A 15,275-nucleotide genomic window follows, 5' to 3' on the forward strand; every position below is an offset into this window, starting at 1 on the left:
CGCCGAACATTCTGCCCATCACGCGCATGTGCGCCATCTACGTCGCGCATATGCGTCGAGTACTCTCCTAGCCTAATGGACACCTCGCGCATATGCGCGCCCTCAAACCGCGCATATGCGCGCAAGGTTCTGTCTTCCTCGCGCATGTGCGCCCAACACGTCGCGCATGTGCGCGGGGACTTTTCTTGCACCTCATATCAAATCTTCTTTCGGCTCTCCCGGTCTGATCCGTTTCGTCTATAATCATCTCAATTAATAAATAAATCATTTCAGATTAATCTTAGATCACAGTAATAAAATCTAGGGCCTTACATTTCTCCCCCTCTTAGATCTTATTTCGTCCTCGAAATCACAAATAATCAATTCAGATATCAAAACGAAACGTATACAGAGTTTAAATCAGAAACTCATCTCAATGAATCCATTCTGAAATCTTAATCTCATGTCTTTCAGATAGTCTCTTTGATGCCCTGTCAACTTACTGTATTTTCAATAATAGAATAGTCTTCATTCTGAAATATCTTTCTTGTACGGATCTGTGATTCTAAATTGGAATAATAATTCAAGAGCATAATATCATAATACCCTTCGAAATAACTCTGACAGAATCAATCTCACAATACTGGCTATACAACATCCATATATACCAATCAACAGCTCATACCAAATCAATATCATCAGCTGTTATCAAATCTGTTTATCCCAGTCAAGGATTTACTCAATCTTCGGCTTCAATTACCAATCGTCACCATCCGACGTCGGCATATTAAGTCTGTCTGGTCTGAGCTATCTTCATTCTCTTCTGAATTAGCTACATTTTCTTTGTCATATCTTTGACTTTATCAGCTCCTATCTCAGGTGTCTCCGAGATATTATTCTTATATCAAAGAAATCTGCAGTACTCACTGTACAATATATCGTCTGTAACTATTTCATTATCCATCTGGTTATCTGATAACTATTATCGTACAATAATTCACACAGCGACAATATGTCATATCAACTGGTGCTAGCATCCAGCACTGCAACTCTCTGGATATCTCTCAATATCCGGATAGTACACTCTGGCTATCTGTCAGTCGGTGGATAATATATGAATGAGTTCATGGTATGTTCTGCCACAATTACAAACTCAATCAAAATTCACAATCTGATATAATCTATTTCAACATTCTGATCAATCTGACCATTTCTTTGACATCGATCTTTGTCATCTAATCATGTTTGTACGTCATCTTGTACAAACTAATAGATATAGATTGAACAATCTGTCAATCACAATCATATCATATCACAATCTGGAAAGTATTATAGTGATCTCATTACGAAATTCATCGAATTATACTCCACATGTCTAGTCATAAATATACCAATTCTGTAATAAATCTTCTGATTTCTATCTTTCTCTCTTCATTTATTGGCGATTTAGACATTTCAGTACAATTCCTGCCAACATTTCCGTAAAAATTTTATCATAACTGATTTAATCTGTCTATATCAAAACTATCTGTTCGAATATCATACATTCTCAGTCACCAAAATGAAAACTGAATCCACTACGGTGCGTTTTTGACACTATCTGTCATTTCAGATTCGAACTATTTGGTACAAACAAATCAGTTAATAATATAAATTAAAAAAAATATACCTACCTGGTATTCGGTTCTGACTATCGATATCAAATTTTGTCGTGCAATTCTGAAACATTTGATATCACAAGATAATCATTCTCATACAGTAAAATCACATATCTGCCACTCTGATCGATGTTCTGCTCTGATTATCGAATTTAAGTTCTGAACATTTTGGTTAAATCTCTGAACTGCCGAAATTCTCGAATTCAGCTCTGATTCGGTTTGAATAATCTGTATCAAATACTTATCTAGAAGCTAACAATTCCCAAGGAGTTCAAAACATAATCGGATAAGATAATCTGCAAACTCAGACAAATAAATTTCTAACATTTCTGAAATTTCTGATCTTTCTGATATCGGTATCGTTCTCAGTCACTGATCACAATCTCAACTGTGTCAAAATCAATCGGTATATTAACTTCAGATATCGCTTATTCTGAATACAATCTGTTTCAAGCAAGATTCTTTTCTGAATAATTTCTGTATACAATAATCACAATTCTCAGAGTATTCAATACAATCTTCAGATATTCGATTCAATCAATCAGATACTGCAAATATATCCAAATATCATAGATATAATAAGCATAAATCATTAGAATACCTCTGAACATACTGAAACATGCCACAGAGAACACTAAATCAAATGTAACTCTTGGCCAGTACTCTTCTACTGATCTTTCAATTCTTTCAATTTATTCAGTGACATTCTGTACATTCAATATCATTTTGTACTGAATTCTAAAATACAAACAGTACCTGGTATCAATTCAATTCTGAAATCTATCTTCCTGATATAAAGCAAATCCAAAATCTTATTTAGGAAGACGTCAACCAACTCGTACATCACTTGGCAAATCTGCCAGTACTAGGCTCGATTTCAGCATGTCTACTGAATACATAAGGATACCATCTGCTCCTTTCTGTATCAATCGAGTCATAAACAATACAGATCTCAAAGGAATTCTAGATCTAGAATCCTTACCGTGGAATTTCTACTCAGCAGCCCTATCTGGTCTGAATCTTATATTTTTCTGGAAGGAATCTACAATAGTTCTGTACTTGTTCAGCATATTAATATCAATAATGCGGTCAAATCAGAAAACACAAGTACATCATAATCTAACTCGACTTCATTCTCATCTTACTGTAGTATACAATATTTCACAGAAATCTCTGATATCAATCTTTCTTTCCCAAAAAATAAGAGAATTAATACTACAGTACAAACAGACTCCACAGATACATCATATCTCAATGCAATTCAGTCAAAGATAATCGTAGGAAATGCATTAGTATATATCAATACCTATGCAATATAATCATAAAAGAACAGTACCTGCCACTATATCATCAGGTGTGTCCTGTGTCTGTTCCTCGGTCTTCTGCTCCCTAAAATCTTCGGGAACTTCTCTGAGGACAAACTCTAGCAAAGTGTCCCGGCTGTCTACAAATATGGCAACTACCAGTCACTCCCTTGCATTGCTCTGTGGAATGTCTCCCTCCGCAAATCCTGCAATACACTCCAGTATAACTTGGGCTGGAACCACTGGAGCTAGATGAACCGCTCAGTCCGCTCCCTAACTTCTTAAACGGTTTCTTTCGAGCTTTCAGCAAATCTTGCTTTCCACTCGTACTGCCTTTATCAAATCTAAGAGGGAGTTGAATCACATCTAACCTTTCTCGTTGTCAAATCAGACTCACCTCAGCTCTTTTTGCCCTACTCAAAGTATCAGCAAAATGGTAAGGTCGCTGCATATTTATCAATGCAACTATCTCTGAATTCAATCCTTTGATGAACTGCTCAGCTACAGCTTCATCATTTCCAGCTATCTGAGGAACAAAACGCAGTAGAGTAGAGAATTTAGCAACATATTCTTCAATATTCAGTTGGCCTTGTCTCAAATTCTCAAATTCTGCTCTTTTGTCTTCTCGGTATGAAACTGAGAAAAATCTTTGATAGAATTCGGCTTTAAAGACTTCCCACGTGATTACAGTACCACGTTGTTCTAATATTCCCTTGATTATAATCCACCAACTCCTGGCGGCCTCTCGTAATTGGTGAAATACCAGTTTAATTCTCTGTTCATCTGAATACTTAAGCAAATCAAACAATAGTTCTATGTCATCTAACCAATTCTGACACTCTTCAGACATCTCAGTACCCCTCAACATCGGCGGTTGAAACGACTGAAATTTCTTCAACTGTATTTCCATCTGAGTTTCTGATATATCTATCTGTTCAACCGAAGTACTGCCCCGTTCTGGCATTCTTCTAGGATGTATATCTGATTACCAAAACCATTAGTAACCCAAATACTACAAACTTGTTCCATTCTTTCTCAGATCATCTTACTGCTGATCATGAATCAGATCTGATTCATACTCCATAATACATAATACCAACTCAAATCAAATAATAAGGTAAACATGTATTTCAAAGCAGTAAATCATAGTATCATGCAAGCATACATAATGTAAATCAACATTAAAATAAATCTTATGCTAGCAATCACATGCAAGGAAAGAAAACTCAATCTATCTACCGCGCTCATTCTCTTCTATCTCAATCTAAAGGATCTATCGCTCTGATACCACCTGTTGTGGGGACCCAGACGCTAATCATCTTCTTAATCATATTTGAGATTTAATTATCAATTAAGATAAACAGGGTCTAAAAATTTTTCTTTTTTAAAAATGTAAGTGCGGAACGTAATTGAATTTAACTAATATACATATCAGTATAAAAGTACAATAAGGTACAACAGTTATTCAAACTAGTCTAAGGTTCAACTACTAAATTTCAAGTATTAAACCAAGTCTCCAATAAGTCCGGAATCACCACTCTAACTCATCTTCTTGACCCCGGTTCTGGCCCACCTGTTGTCATGTACACATACAAAACAAGACAACAACCGGATACTCCGGTGAGAATAAATCCCAGTATAAAACATGTATACATGCATGTCATGCCATTAACACAAATCATAACACATAATCAGTAATTATGACACATTAGTGAATACAGATAAAACAATCTGATTCTTACTCTTTAACTTGACTCGTATCTAAGTCTAGGGATCCCGGTGTGAATAAGATGTAACAGGTCTCCCACCTACTCTCCCAATCGGGGTGGCGTTACATCCGGTTGTTCGAACCAGCATTTTGTCTTCTCGCGCATATGCGCCAATCATTTCCGCGCATATGCGCCGAACATTCTGCCCATCACGCGCATGTGCGCCATCTACGTCGCGCATATGCGCCGAGTACTCTCCTAGCCTAATGGACACCTCGCGCATATGCGCGCCCTCAAACCGCGCATATGCGCGCAAGGTTCTGTCTTCCTCGCGCATGTGCGCCCAACACGTCGCGCATGTGCGCGGGGACTTTTCTTGCACCACATATCAAATCTTCTTTCGGCTCTCCCGGTCTGATCCGTTTCATCTATAATCATCTCAATTAATAAATAAATCATTTCAGATTAATCTCAGATCACAGTAATAAAATCTCGGGCCTTACACTCTGTCTCGGAATTTTCCATTTCCTCGGCTCGCGCATATGCGCGCCCTCTTCCGGCGCATATGCGCGAGGTTCTCTGCCATACTCGCGCATATGCCCGGGTCTTGGTCGCGCATATGCGAGAGGTTTTTTACCTACCACGCGCATATGCGCCCTGCTGGGTCACGCATATGCGCGAGGGCTCAGTCCTCGCACATATCAATTTCTTCTCCGGTCTTCTCCGGTCTGATTCTTTCCGTCTATAATCACATTAATTATCAATAAATCATTTCAGATTACAATAATTCAAAATCTCGGGCATTACATTTCTCCCCCTCTAAGATCTGATTTCGTCCCCGAAATCACAGACAATCAAATCAGATATCAAATCAGATACAATAAGAAATGTATGACATAAACTAAACAGTAAACTCACATCAGTGAAATAACTCTGGGAATTTCTTTCTCATATCTGATTCTGCCTCCCAGGTAGCTTCTTCGATGCCATGACGACTCCACTGAACTTTCACAAGCGGAATAGTCTTCGTCCTGAGTTGTTTTTCTTTACGATCAAGAATCTGGATCGGCTTTTCAAAATAACTCAGTGTCTCATCAAGTTCGGCCTCGTCTGGCTGAAGAATATGAGATGCATCAGGAAGATATTTCGTAATAAAGATACATGAAAGACATCATGTATTCCAGATAGAGAAGGCGGTAAGGCGAGACGATAGGCACGATCTCCTATCTTCTCGAGAATCTCATAAGGCCCAATGTATCGTGGAGACAACTTTCCTTTCTTGCCAAATCTGACAACACCTCTGAAAGGAGAAATCTTCAGGAATACTCGGTCTCCTGTGTCAAATACTAGAGGTCGACGTCGAACATTGGCATATTTGGCCTGTCTGTCTTGAGTTGTCTTCATTCTCTTCTGAATCAGCTTCACTTTCTCAGTCATCTCTCGGATCATATCAGGCCCAATCTCAGGTACCTCAGAAATATCGTCCCAATAAAGAGGAGATCTGCACTTCTTGCCGTACAACACTTCAAATGGAGCCATCTCTATACTCGTCTGATAGCTGTTGTTGTACGAAAACTCACAAAGTGGCTAATATTCTTGCAAACCCGTGCCAAAATCTAGCACTACAGCTCTCAACATATCTTCCAATGTCTGGATAGTCTGCTCTGACTGTCCGTCAGTCTGTGGACTGTCATGCGGTACTCAGATGTAACTTCGTACCTAGAGCTTGCTGCAAACTGTGCCAAAAATGCGAAGTAAACCGAGGATCACGGTCTGATACAATCGACTTCGACACTCCATGAAATCTGACCACTTCTCTGACATAGATCTCTGCCATCTGGTCATGTCTGTATGTCATCTTGTACGGAATGAAACATGCTGATTTGGTCAATCTGTCGATAACGACCCAAATCGCATCACAAACTCTGGAGGAACGCGGTAGCTTCGCCACAAAATCCATAGAAATGTGATACCATTTCCATTCGGGAATAGACAAGCTGTGCAACAAACCTCCTGGTTTCTTCCTTTCGGCTTTCACCTGTTGGCAATTCAGACATTTTGATACAAACTCTGCAATATCTGCCTTCATTTGTTTCCACCAAAATTGTCTTTTCAAATCATTATACATCTTTCTGCCACCAGTATGAATACTGAATCGACTACTGTGCGCTTCTTACAATATCTGTAGTTTCAAATCTGAAACATCTGGCACAACAAGACGATTATTCACATACAGTACATGATCACGTACCTGATATTCTGATCGATGTCCCGCTCTGACCATCGAAATCGAGTTCTGAACATTTTGATCAACTTTCTGAGCTTCTTTAATTTTCAAAATTAGCTCTGGTTCAACTTGAACAGTATACAATCTCAACGGTTTACAATCTGTTTCAAATGTTAATCCAGACAAACATCAATCTTCAATCAAATTTGAAACACCAATCGTCGATAAGGATAAAGAACATACCTTTCGACTCAGTGCATCGGCTGCTGCATTCGATTTTCCCGGATAGTATTTGATTTCATAATCAAAATATTTCAGTAAATCAAGCCATCTTCGTTGCCTCATATTTAATTCTGACTGTGAAAACAGATATTTCAGACTCTTGTGATCAGAATAAATCTCAAACTTCTCACCGTATAGATAGTGTCGCCATATTTTCAATGCAAAGACGATGGCTGCCAATTCAAGATCATGAATTGGGTAGCGAGACTCATGTGGCTTCAATTGTCTCGAGGCATAGGCAATAACATGTCCTCGCTGCATCAAAACACAACCCAATCCTCTGTGAGAAGCATCACAATAAACAACAAAATCATCAGTACCTGACGGAATAGTCAACACAGGAACACTGGTCAATCTCTTCTTCAACTCAAGGAAACTGGACTCACACTCTTCAGACCATACAAATGGTGCTTTCTTCTGAGTCAACTGAATAATAGGCTTAGCAATGCTCGAGAAATATTTAATGAATCGACGGTAATAACCTGTTAAACCCATAAAACTACGTATCTCTGGCACAGATGTCGGAATCGGCCAACTGATCACGACCTCAACCTTGCTAGGATCGACATAAATACCATCTCCAGATATAATATGACTCATAAATACAACATGTCTCAGCCAAAACTCACATTTCGACGGCTTTGCATACAATTTCTCTTTTCTCAGGATTCTCAACACAGTTCTCAAATGCTCAACATGATCAATCATATTCTTCGAATATATTAGAATATCATCAATAAAAATAATCACGAAATCATCGAGATACTTCTGAAATACACGGTTCATCAGACCCATAAATATAGCTGGAGCATTGGCTAAATCAAATGGCATGACAATAAACTCATAATGGTCATACCTGGTTCTGAAAGCTGTCTTCGATATATCAGAATCTCTGACCCTCAGCTGATGATATCCAGATCTCAGATCGATCTTGGAATAGACAGAAGAACCCTGCAACTGATAAAAAATAAATCATCGATACGAGGCAAAGGGTATTTATTCTTTACCGTAGCCTTATTCAGTTGTCGGTAGTCAATGCAGAGTCTCATTGGATTATCCTTTTTCCTCACAAAAAATACTGGAGCACCCCAAGGAGAAACACTCGGTCTGATGTAACCCTTGGCCAGTAAATCTTCCAACTGATCTTTCAATTCTTTCAGTTCAATTGGTGACATTCTGTATGAAGCTCTAGAGATCGGAACTATACCTGGTACCAATTAAATGCTGAAGTCTATCTCTCTGACTGGAGGCAAACCCAGAATCTCAACTGGGAATACATCAGCAAACTCACATACCACTGGCAAATCAGCCAATGATGGGCTCGATTTCAGTACGTCAACTGAATACACAAGGAATCCCTCTGCTCTTTTCTGTAATAATCGAGCCATAGATAATGCAGATATCAAAGGAATTCTCGATCTAGAACCCTTACCGTAAAATTTCCATTCATCAGCCATCTCAGGTCTGAATCTCACAATCTTTTGGAAACAATCTACGGTAGCTCTGTACTTGGTCAGCATATCGATACCAATAATGCAGTCAAAATCAGACAACCCAAGTACTATACAGTCTAACTCAATCTCATGGCCATCATACTGTAGCATACAATGTCTAACAGACGTCACTGATACAAGACCTCTTCCCAAAGATGAAGTGATAGATACTGCAATAGATAAAGACTCAACAGGCAATGCATGACTCAATGCAAATCTTTCAGAAATAAATGTATGAGATGCACCCGTATCAATCAATACAGGCAGGATAACCACATAAAGAACAGTTACCTGCAACAACATCATCTGGTGCTTCATGAGCTTGTTCTTCAGTCAAAGCAAATACTCTGGCTTGCTGTCTCGGAGGCTGGCTAACAGTCTGGCTTCCTCCTGGTCTCTGCTATGACTGACTAGTAGTCGGTGGTGGCTGGAAGGATTGAACAGCTAATGATCGTCTATCAGTCTGAGCCACTGATCCAGATGATTCTGCTCCCTGGGATCTCTGGGAACCTCTCTGTGAACATACTCTTGCAAAATGTCCCTGCTATCTGCAGATGTGGTAACTACCAAATGCTCCTTGGCATTGCTCTGTGGGATGTCTCCCTCCGCAAGTTCTGCAACAGACCCCTGTACTACTCTGGCTCTGTCGAGAACCGCTGGAGCTAGTTGAACTGCTCTCTGACTTCTTGAACTATTTTCCTCGGGCTTTCAAGAAATCTTTCTTCCCACCGCTGCTACTGCCACTCTCAAATCTGGGAGGGGGTTGCTGAAACTGAGTAAAAGGTCGTTGCTGTGGTCTCGGTGCTGGAGGAACATACGAAGCTCCTTTCTTCATAATCAGGCCAGCTTCAGCTCCTTTTGCTCTGTTCAGGGCATCAGCAAAATTATTCGGTCTCCCAGTGTTTACCAAAGTAAAGATCTTAGGATTCAGTCCGTTGATGAACTGATCAGCAGCAGCTTCATCACTCTCAGCAACATGTGGAGCAAATCGTAGCAATGTTGAGAACTTAGTCACATACTCTTCAATGTTTAACTGATCCTGTCTCAGATTAGCAAACTCTGCTCCTTTGTCTTTCCTGTACGATACTGGGAAAAATCTTTGATAAAATTCAGTCTTGAAGATTTTCCAAGTGATAACTGTATCCTCGATGCTCCAAGGCCCTCTTAGTCGTGATCCACCAATTCTTCGCAACATCATGCAACTGGTGCCCAATCAGTTGGACTCTACGCTCGTCTGTATAATCAAGGGAATCAAACAGCGTCTCAATGTCATCGAGCCAACTTTCACACTCAACAGAATTCTCTGTACCCTTCAAAGTCGACGGTTTAATCGACTGAAACCTCTTCAGTAGTGTTTCCATCGGAGTTGCTGTAACATCCATCGGATTATCCGAAGTACTACCCTGTTCTGGAACTCTTCGAGGAGGCATATCTGATTATCAAAAGGGTTAGCAACCAAATACAACAAATCTATTTCAGTCCTCCTCTGATCATCTTACTGCTGATCAAGAATCGGTTCTGATTCATTCTCCACAACACATGTTTCCAATCAAATCAGATAATCAGGTAAACATGTATTTCAAAGCAGTAAAACATGCTGTCATGCTAGCACATAAAAGTAGGAAATAAAACTCAATCTACCCCGCTCACTAGTTTCTATCTCAGTCTAAGGAACCTACTGCTTTGATACCACCTGCTGTGGGACCCGAACATAATTCGTCTTCTTAATCATCATTAGGATCAATTAATTAATCTGGGTCTAATTTTTTTTTTTAAAATACATAAATGGGGAACATAAGATAATCAATCTGATATACATATCAACAGTAAAGTACAAGTCCTGTACAAAACACATTTGTCTCAAACTAATGGTTCAACAACTACATCAAGTGCTGAAACCAATTCTATTTCTAAGTCCGGATCTCCACGCTAATCTTGAATCTATCATCATCTTCGTGACCCTGATCCTGTCCCACCTGTTGTCATGTACACATACAAACACAACAACAGTCGGATAACCCCGGCGAGAATATAATTCCCAGCTATAAACAACGTATACATGCTATCATATAAACATATATAAAAACATGAAACAGATATCAATAACATGTATCAAAATCTGAAAGACATGAATCGATATAAAGCTGTAAATAAACTCGTGACTTATCATCTCAGACTCGACTCATCTCTAATCTAGGGATCCCGGTTCCAGGACATTGGCACAATATATCGAATCTCCACAATAGAAGCCGATTTGCTTCTACGCAACATCAATATAAACCAACATCCAGTGTCTTGGCACATCCGCCAAAGACTTGGCACCTCCGCCAATGACTCAACACATGCTTTGCTATAAATCAATAGACTAAACATATCAATCTCATGAATTGCAAATATCAATGCAATAAAGTAAAGTATGTGGTTTTGAGAAACTCAAGTCAAATCAAACTCGAGTCGTATCTTCCCGGTTCAACATTGATTTATACCTTTCTTTTCTCGGTTTGACGAAGTCGAAGTCTCGAATTCGAATCTGTCAATACCCAATCTGGCAATGACAATATCGAGGAATACAATATAAATATAAAACTCAATTCAATACTGGATATAATCAGAACTCAATCTAATTCTGTTTCAACGGCATAACTGCACAATCTCAATATATCCAGCAATACAAATCAACATATATCAATCTCAACAACTCATAATCGATCAATAAACACAATCTGATATCAAATCTGTATAATCTCAATCAAATCAATTCTGAAAATCATAACAATTTCATACGGTGTCCGTTCTTCGATCTGATTTCAATTATTCAATGCCAACAATCTCAGGAACAGATAATAACAGTCATATCATGATTTGTCTCATATCAGATTTTCAAATCATATCAAAACATAAGAAAACTTACATCCAGTTGAAGCTCTTGTCGATAGGAACACGGTACTGCAGTCGGATTGAAAATCGGACAGACAAATTTTTCGTAATCTTCAAATTCTAGTACGTGAAGAAACCTGAAGCTTTCCCTGAGATTCTTTCGTTTTCTTGCTGAACATTTGAAGAAATGAAGACAAATTATATATATCTTGCATGGTAAGGGGCAAATGGCTTCATCTTTGTGCAACACGTCTCGCGCATATGCGCGACCTCCTCTGGCGCATATGCGCGAGACACTCTGTCTCGGCATTTTCCATTTCCTCGGCTCACGCATATGCGCGCCCTCTCCCGGCGCATATGCAGCAAGGTTCTCTGCCATACTCGCGCATATGCGCGGGTCTTGGTCGCGCATATGCGCGAGGTTCTCTGCCTACCTCGCGCATATGCGCGCTGCTGGGTCGCGCATATGCGCGAGGGCTCAGTCCTCGCACATATCAATTTCTTCTCCGGTCTGATCTTTTCCGTCTATAATCACATCAATTATCAATATATCATTTTCAGATTACAATAATTCAAAATCTCGGGCATTACAACGGGTACATTTCTGACCAGCCATAATTATATGTAATCTGATTAATTAAATTTCTATGTTAATTTCATTGCTTTGTACTCGATTTGGATCAATATCTTTTTACCTAAAAAATTGTCACAGGTGGACGTTGTTTAATAAATGAAATAATAAAATTCGTAGTACAATATACAATCAGATGGTCTTTTTCGGGAAAAAATAAAAATTGTGTTTACGATTATAAGAAAACCAAATACATATGTGTGGAAGCGGATTACAATCGAATTAAAGCAAATTAAAATAGAACTCTGAAGTTGATTACCATCTCCAAAACATATCTTGTTCCTCGTTGTCAATTTGTTCTTATTCTTATCCAGAGAAGACAATTAAGTGACGAGTATTTTGTGAAATACCCGATCAATTATAACAAATAACAAAGAAACACATGTTTATATGGTTCAAAGAATTGCATATCAAATATAAAATCAGAGCGGAACTAACAAATGACACTAAAATTCATATTATTTTCCATTGTTTACTGATCAGTCATTATTTTTAATCTTCTAAGAGGCGAGATCACGTTAACGGTTATTATAAATCACCGTATCAGGGCCATAACTGAAACGTTCACTACTCGTTTTTCTTAAAAAGTACTAGGAATTTTTTTCTTTCTAAAACTTCTGCCGAATATATATATATATATACATACACACACACACACACACACAAAATTATTTTGACACCATTTTAAAAATAAGCCAACCAATTATATTTGAAAATTCAAAGGGAAGAATTCAAAACATAAAATCGTCAATCGTTTATAAACCTAACTTAGAAATATTTCAAAATAAAACTAACTCTAACATCCTCTTAAAAACCACTCAAAATCATCATAAATGTCGTAAAATCTTTAACGTAAATTTAAATAATAAATTTAACTTAAATTGCAGAAAACTAGCGCTGGTCTTTGGGTTATGTGCGCATTCAGTCCAGCAAGATCAATCATCAAGTCCCTCAAAAACATCAATATCATGCTCACCTGCATCGATCACAACTAGTGAGCCTATTGACTCAGCAAACTTTAACCACGATAACAAATAATACATATACATTCACATGCAATAATGAAAAATACCTTTACTTAAAATAGCTTTTCATGAACATGCATAAACTTAAACATTTTACATTCATCATATTATATTTCATTCATCATATACATATACGTTTTTTTTTATTGAATTCGGATCGTAAATTGTGACTTTCGTATCAGCTGAAGGTTGATGAATCCATCTACGTGTAACCACAGTACTGGGCGGCGGGGACATCAGCGACACTCTCACTCGTCAACTGAGCCTTGGCCTTACATATCATCATAATCATCGTATTAACCACAATCACTTCACTTCCTTCAACGTATAGTATTTTCATCACTTATAAAAATTCATGCATATATATATATATATATATATATATATATATATATATATATATATATATATATATATATCATTTTTCTTTTAAATCAAGCATGTAACACATATTTTACCTTTATGTTTCATCATAAAATTCCATAAACATTTAAAATAACATTTTAGCATATATTACAGCATTCAGGGCACTGCGGCGACGTCTAACATTTTTCAGGTGTAAAATGATCGTTTTCCCTTTAGAAGCATAATTTTCCGTATTTTGATTTTTCCTCACTTTTATTAATTCGAGACTATCCCAAATAATTATTTAAGCTTAAATATAATTTTTAATATTTTTATTTAGCTTAAATTTGAGGCTTTCGATTTAATTTCCTATTTACTAATTCGTGAAGTGTTTTAATCCCGAATTAATTCAAACTTTAATATTTTCTTCTCAAATTTTAAACATAGACTTTTTATACCTAAATTATCCTCGTGAACCATGATTCGACCCTCGTGGACCATGGCTCGATCTTTTTTCTTTCTCCTATCCCTAACTCGAACCTAGGCTAAACCCTTCGAACCATCTCTCGTTTTTCTCGAACCACACCCGAGCCACCTTGAGCCAACCCCTGACCAGACCACCTAGGGACCCTACTAACTAGACCTGACTAGATAAACCAGCCCCTAGCCTACGCTGGAAGAACCAGCACGAGCTGCGGCCGTCACATGCAAACAAGACTCCAACTCGACGAGGACTCCTCACCCGAGCCACCACCCGAGCCCGAGCCCGAGCCCTCATGACCCTCACTGGACCCCACTCAGACCTAGCCTGGACCCCCTGTCCAAGCCGTGACAACACTTGCACAGTTGCTGCTCTCGGGTCGCATGGGAAGAGTCCTATCTTGCATGGACTCTTCCCTAGCCGCTGCACATGACATCACACCTAACCACGTCCAGCACGAGCCCTGGTCAAGCCCTTGTCGAATCGCACTTACCGCTTTATCCTAGCCGAAACCCTAGTGCCCAACATGTGCAGTTTTCGTTCCAGCCCTTTCTTATGCGTGTGCTGTAAGGTCAAAAATTAAGACGACGTAATCCAACTGCATGTAAATCTAGGAAATATGGAAAATAGTTAATTAATTGATTTTAATTACTAAATTGATTATGAGATATTTTTATATGATGTTTTAGTAGTTTTTCTACTTATATGCATTAAAATGAGTTTTTAAGGGTTATTCATGTTGCGATCGAGGAACGGAGACCGATGACTGAAAAATAAAAATATTTTATTAAATAATTGTTTTTAATTATTTAAAATATGGTTGATACTATTTTCTATTTTTGAAAATAAGGAGTTTTGATGTGATTTTATATACCGAGACGTAATTTTTATCGGTGTTGGATTTTCAACAAAAATACGAAACTTTGGACAATCCGACTAATAATTTCACAAATTTTATTAAAAAAATAATTTTTAATTGCACTAAGGGGTTTAATGGGCCTAATTAACTTTGTTAATGGGCCTAAGATTTTGATAGTGTTTTTATTTATTATTTAAAGTACAAAAAACCCTACCCCATGCCATATATCCCACGCCTCACACCCCTATCACTCCAAACTCTCTCCCTCAATACAACACACGCACACACAAGGAAACAAGAAGGAAAAGCAAATTAATTGATTTAATGTACGTAATCAGCAAATAAGTCGTGAAGTTCGACTTTATTTAGGTCCTTTGATTCTCGCATGGACATGATCTTAACATC

Source organism: Primulina tabacum, chromosome 1 (genome assembly GCF_025594145.1).
Source record: "Primulina tabacum isolate GXHZ01 chromosome 1, ASM2559414v2, whole genome shotgun sequence".
Classification (NCBI taxonomy): domain Eukaryota; kingdom Viridiplantae; phylum Streptophyta; class Magnoliopsida; order Lamiales; family Gesneriaceae; genus Primulina; species Primulina tabacum.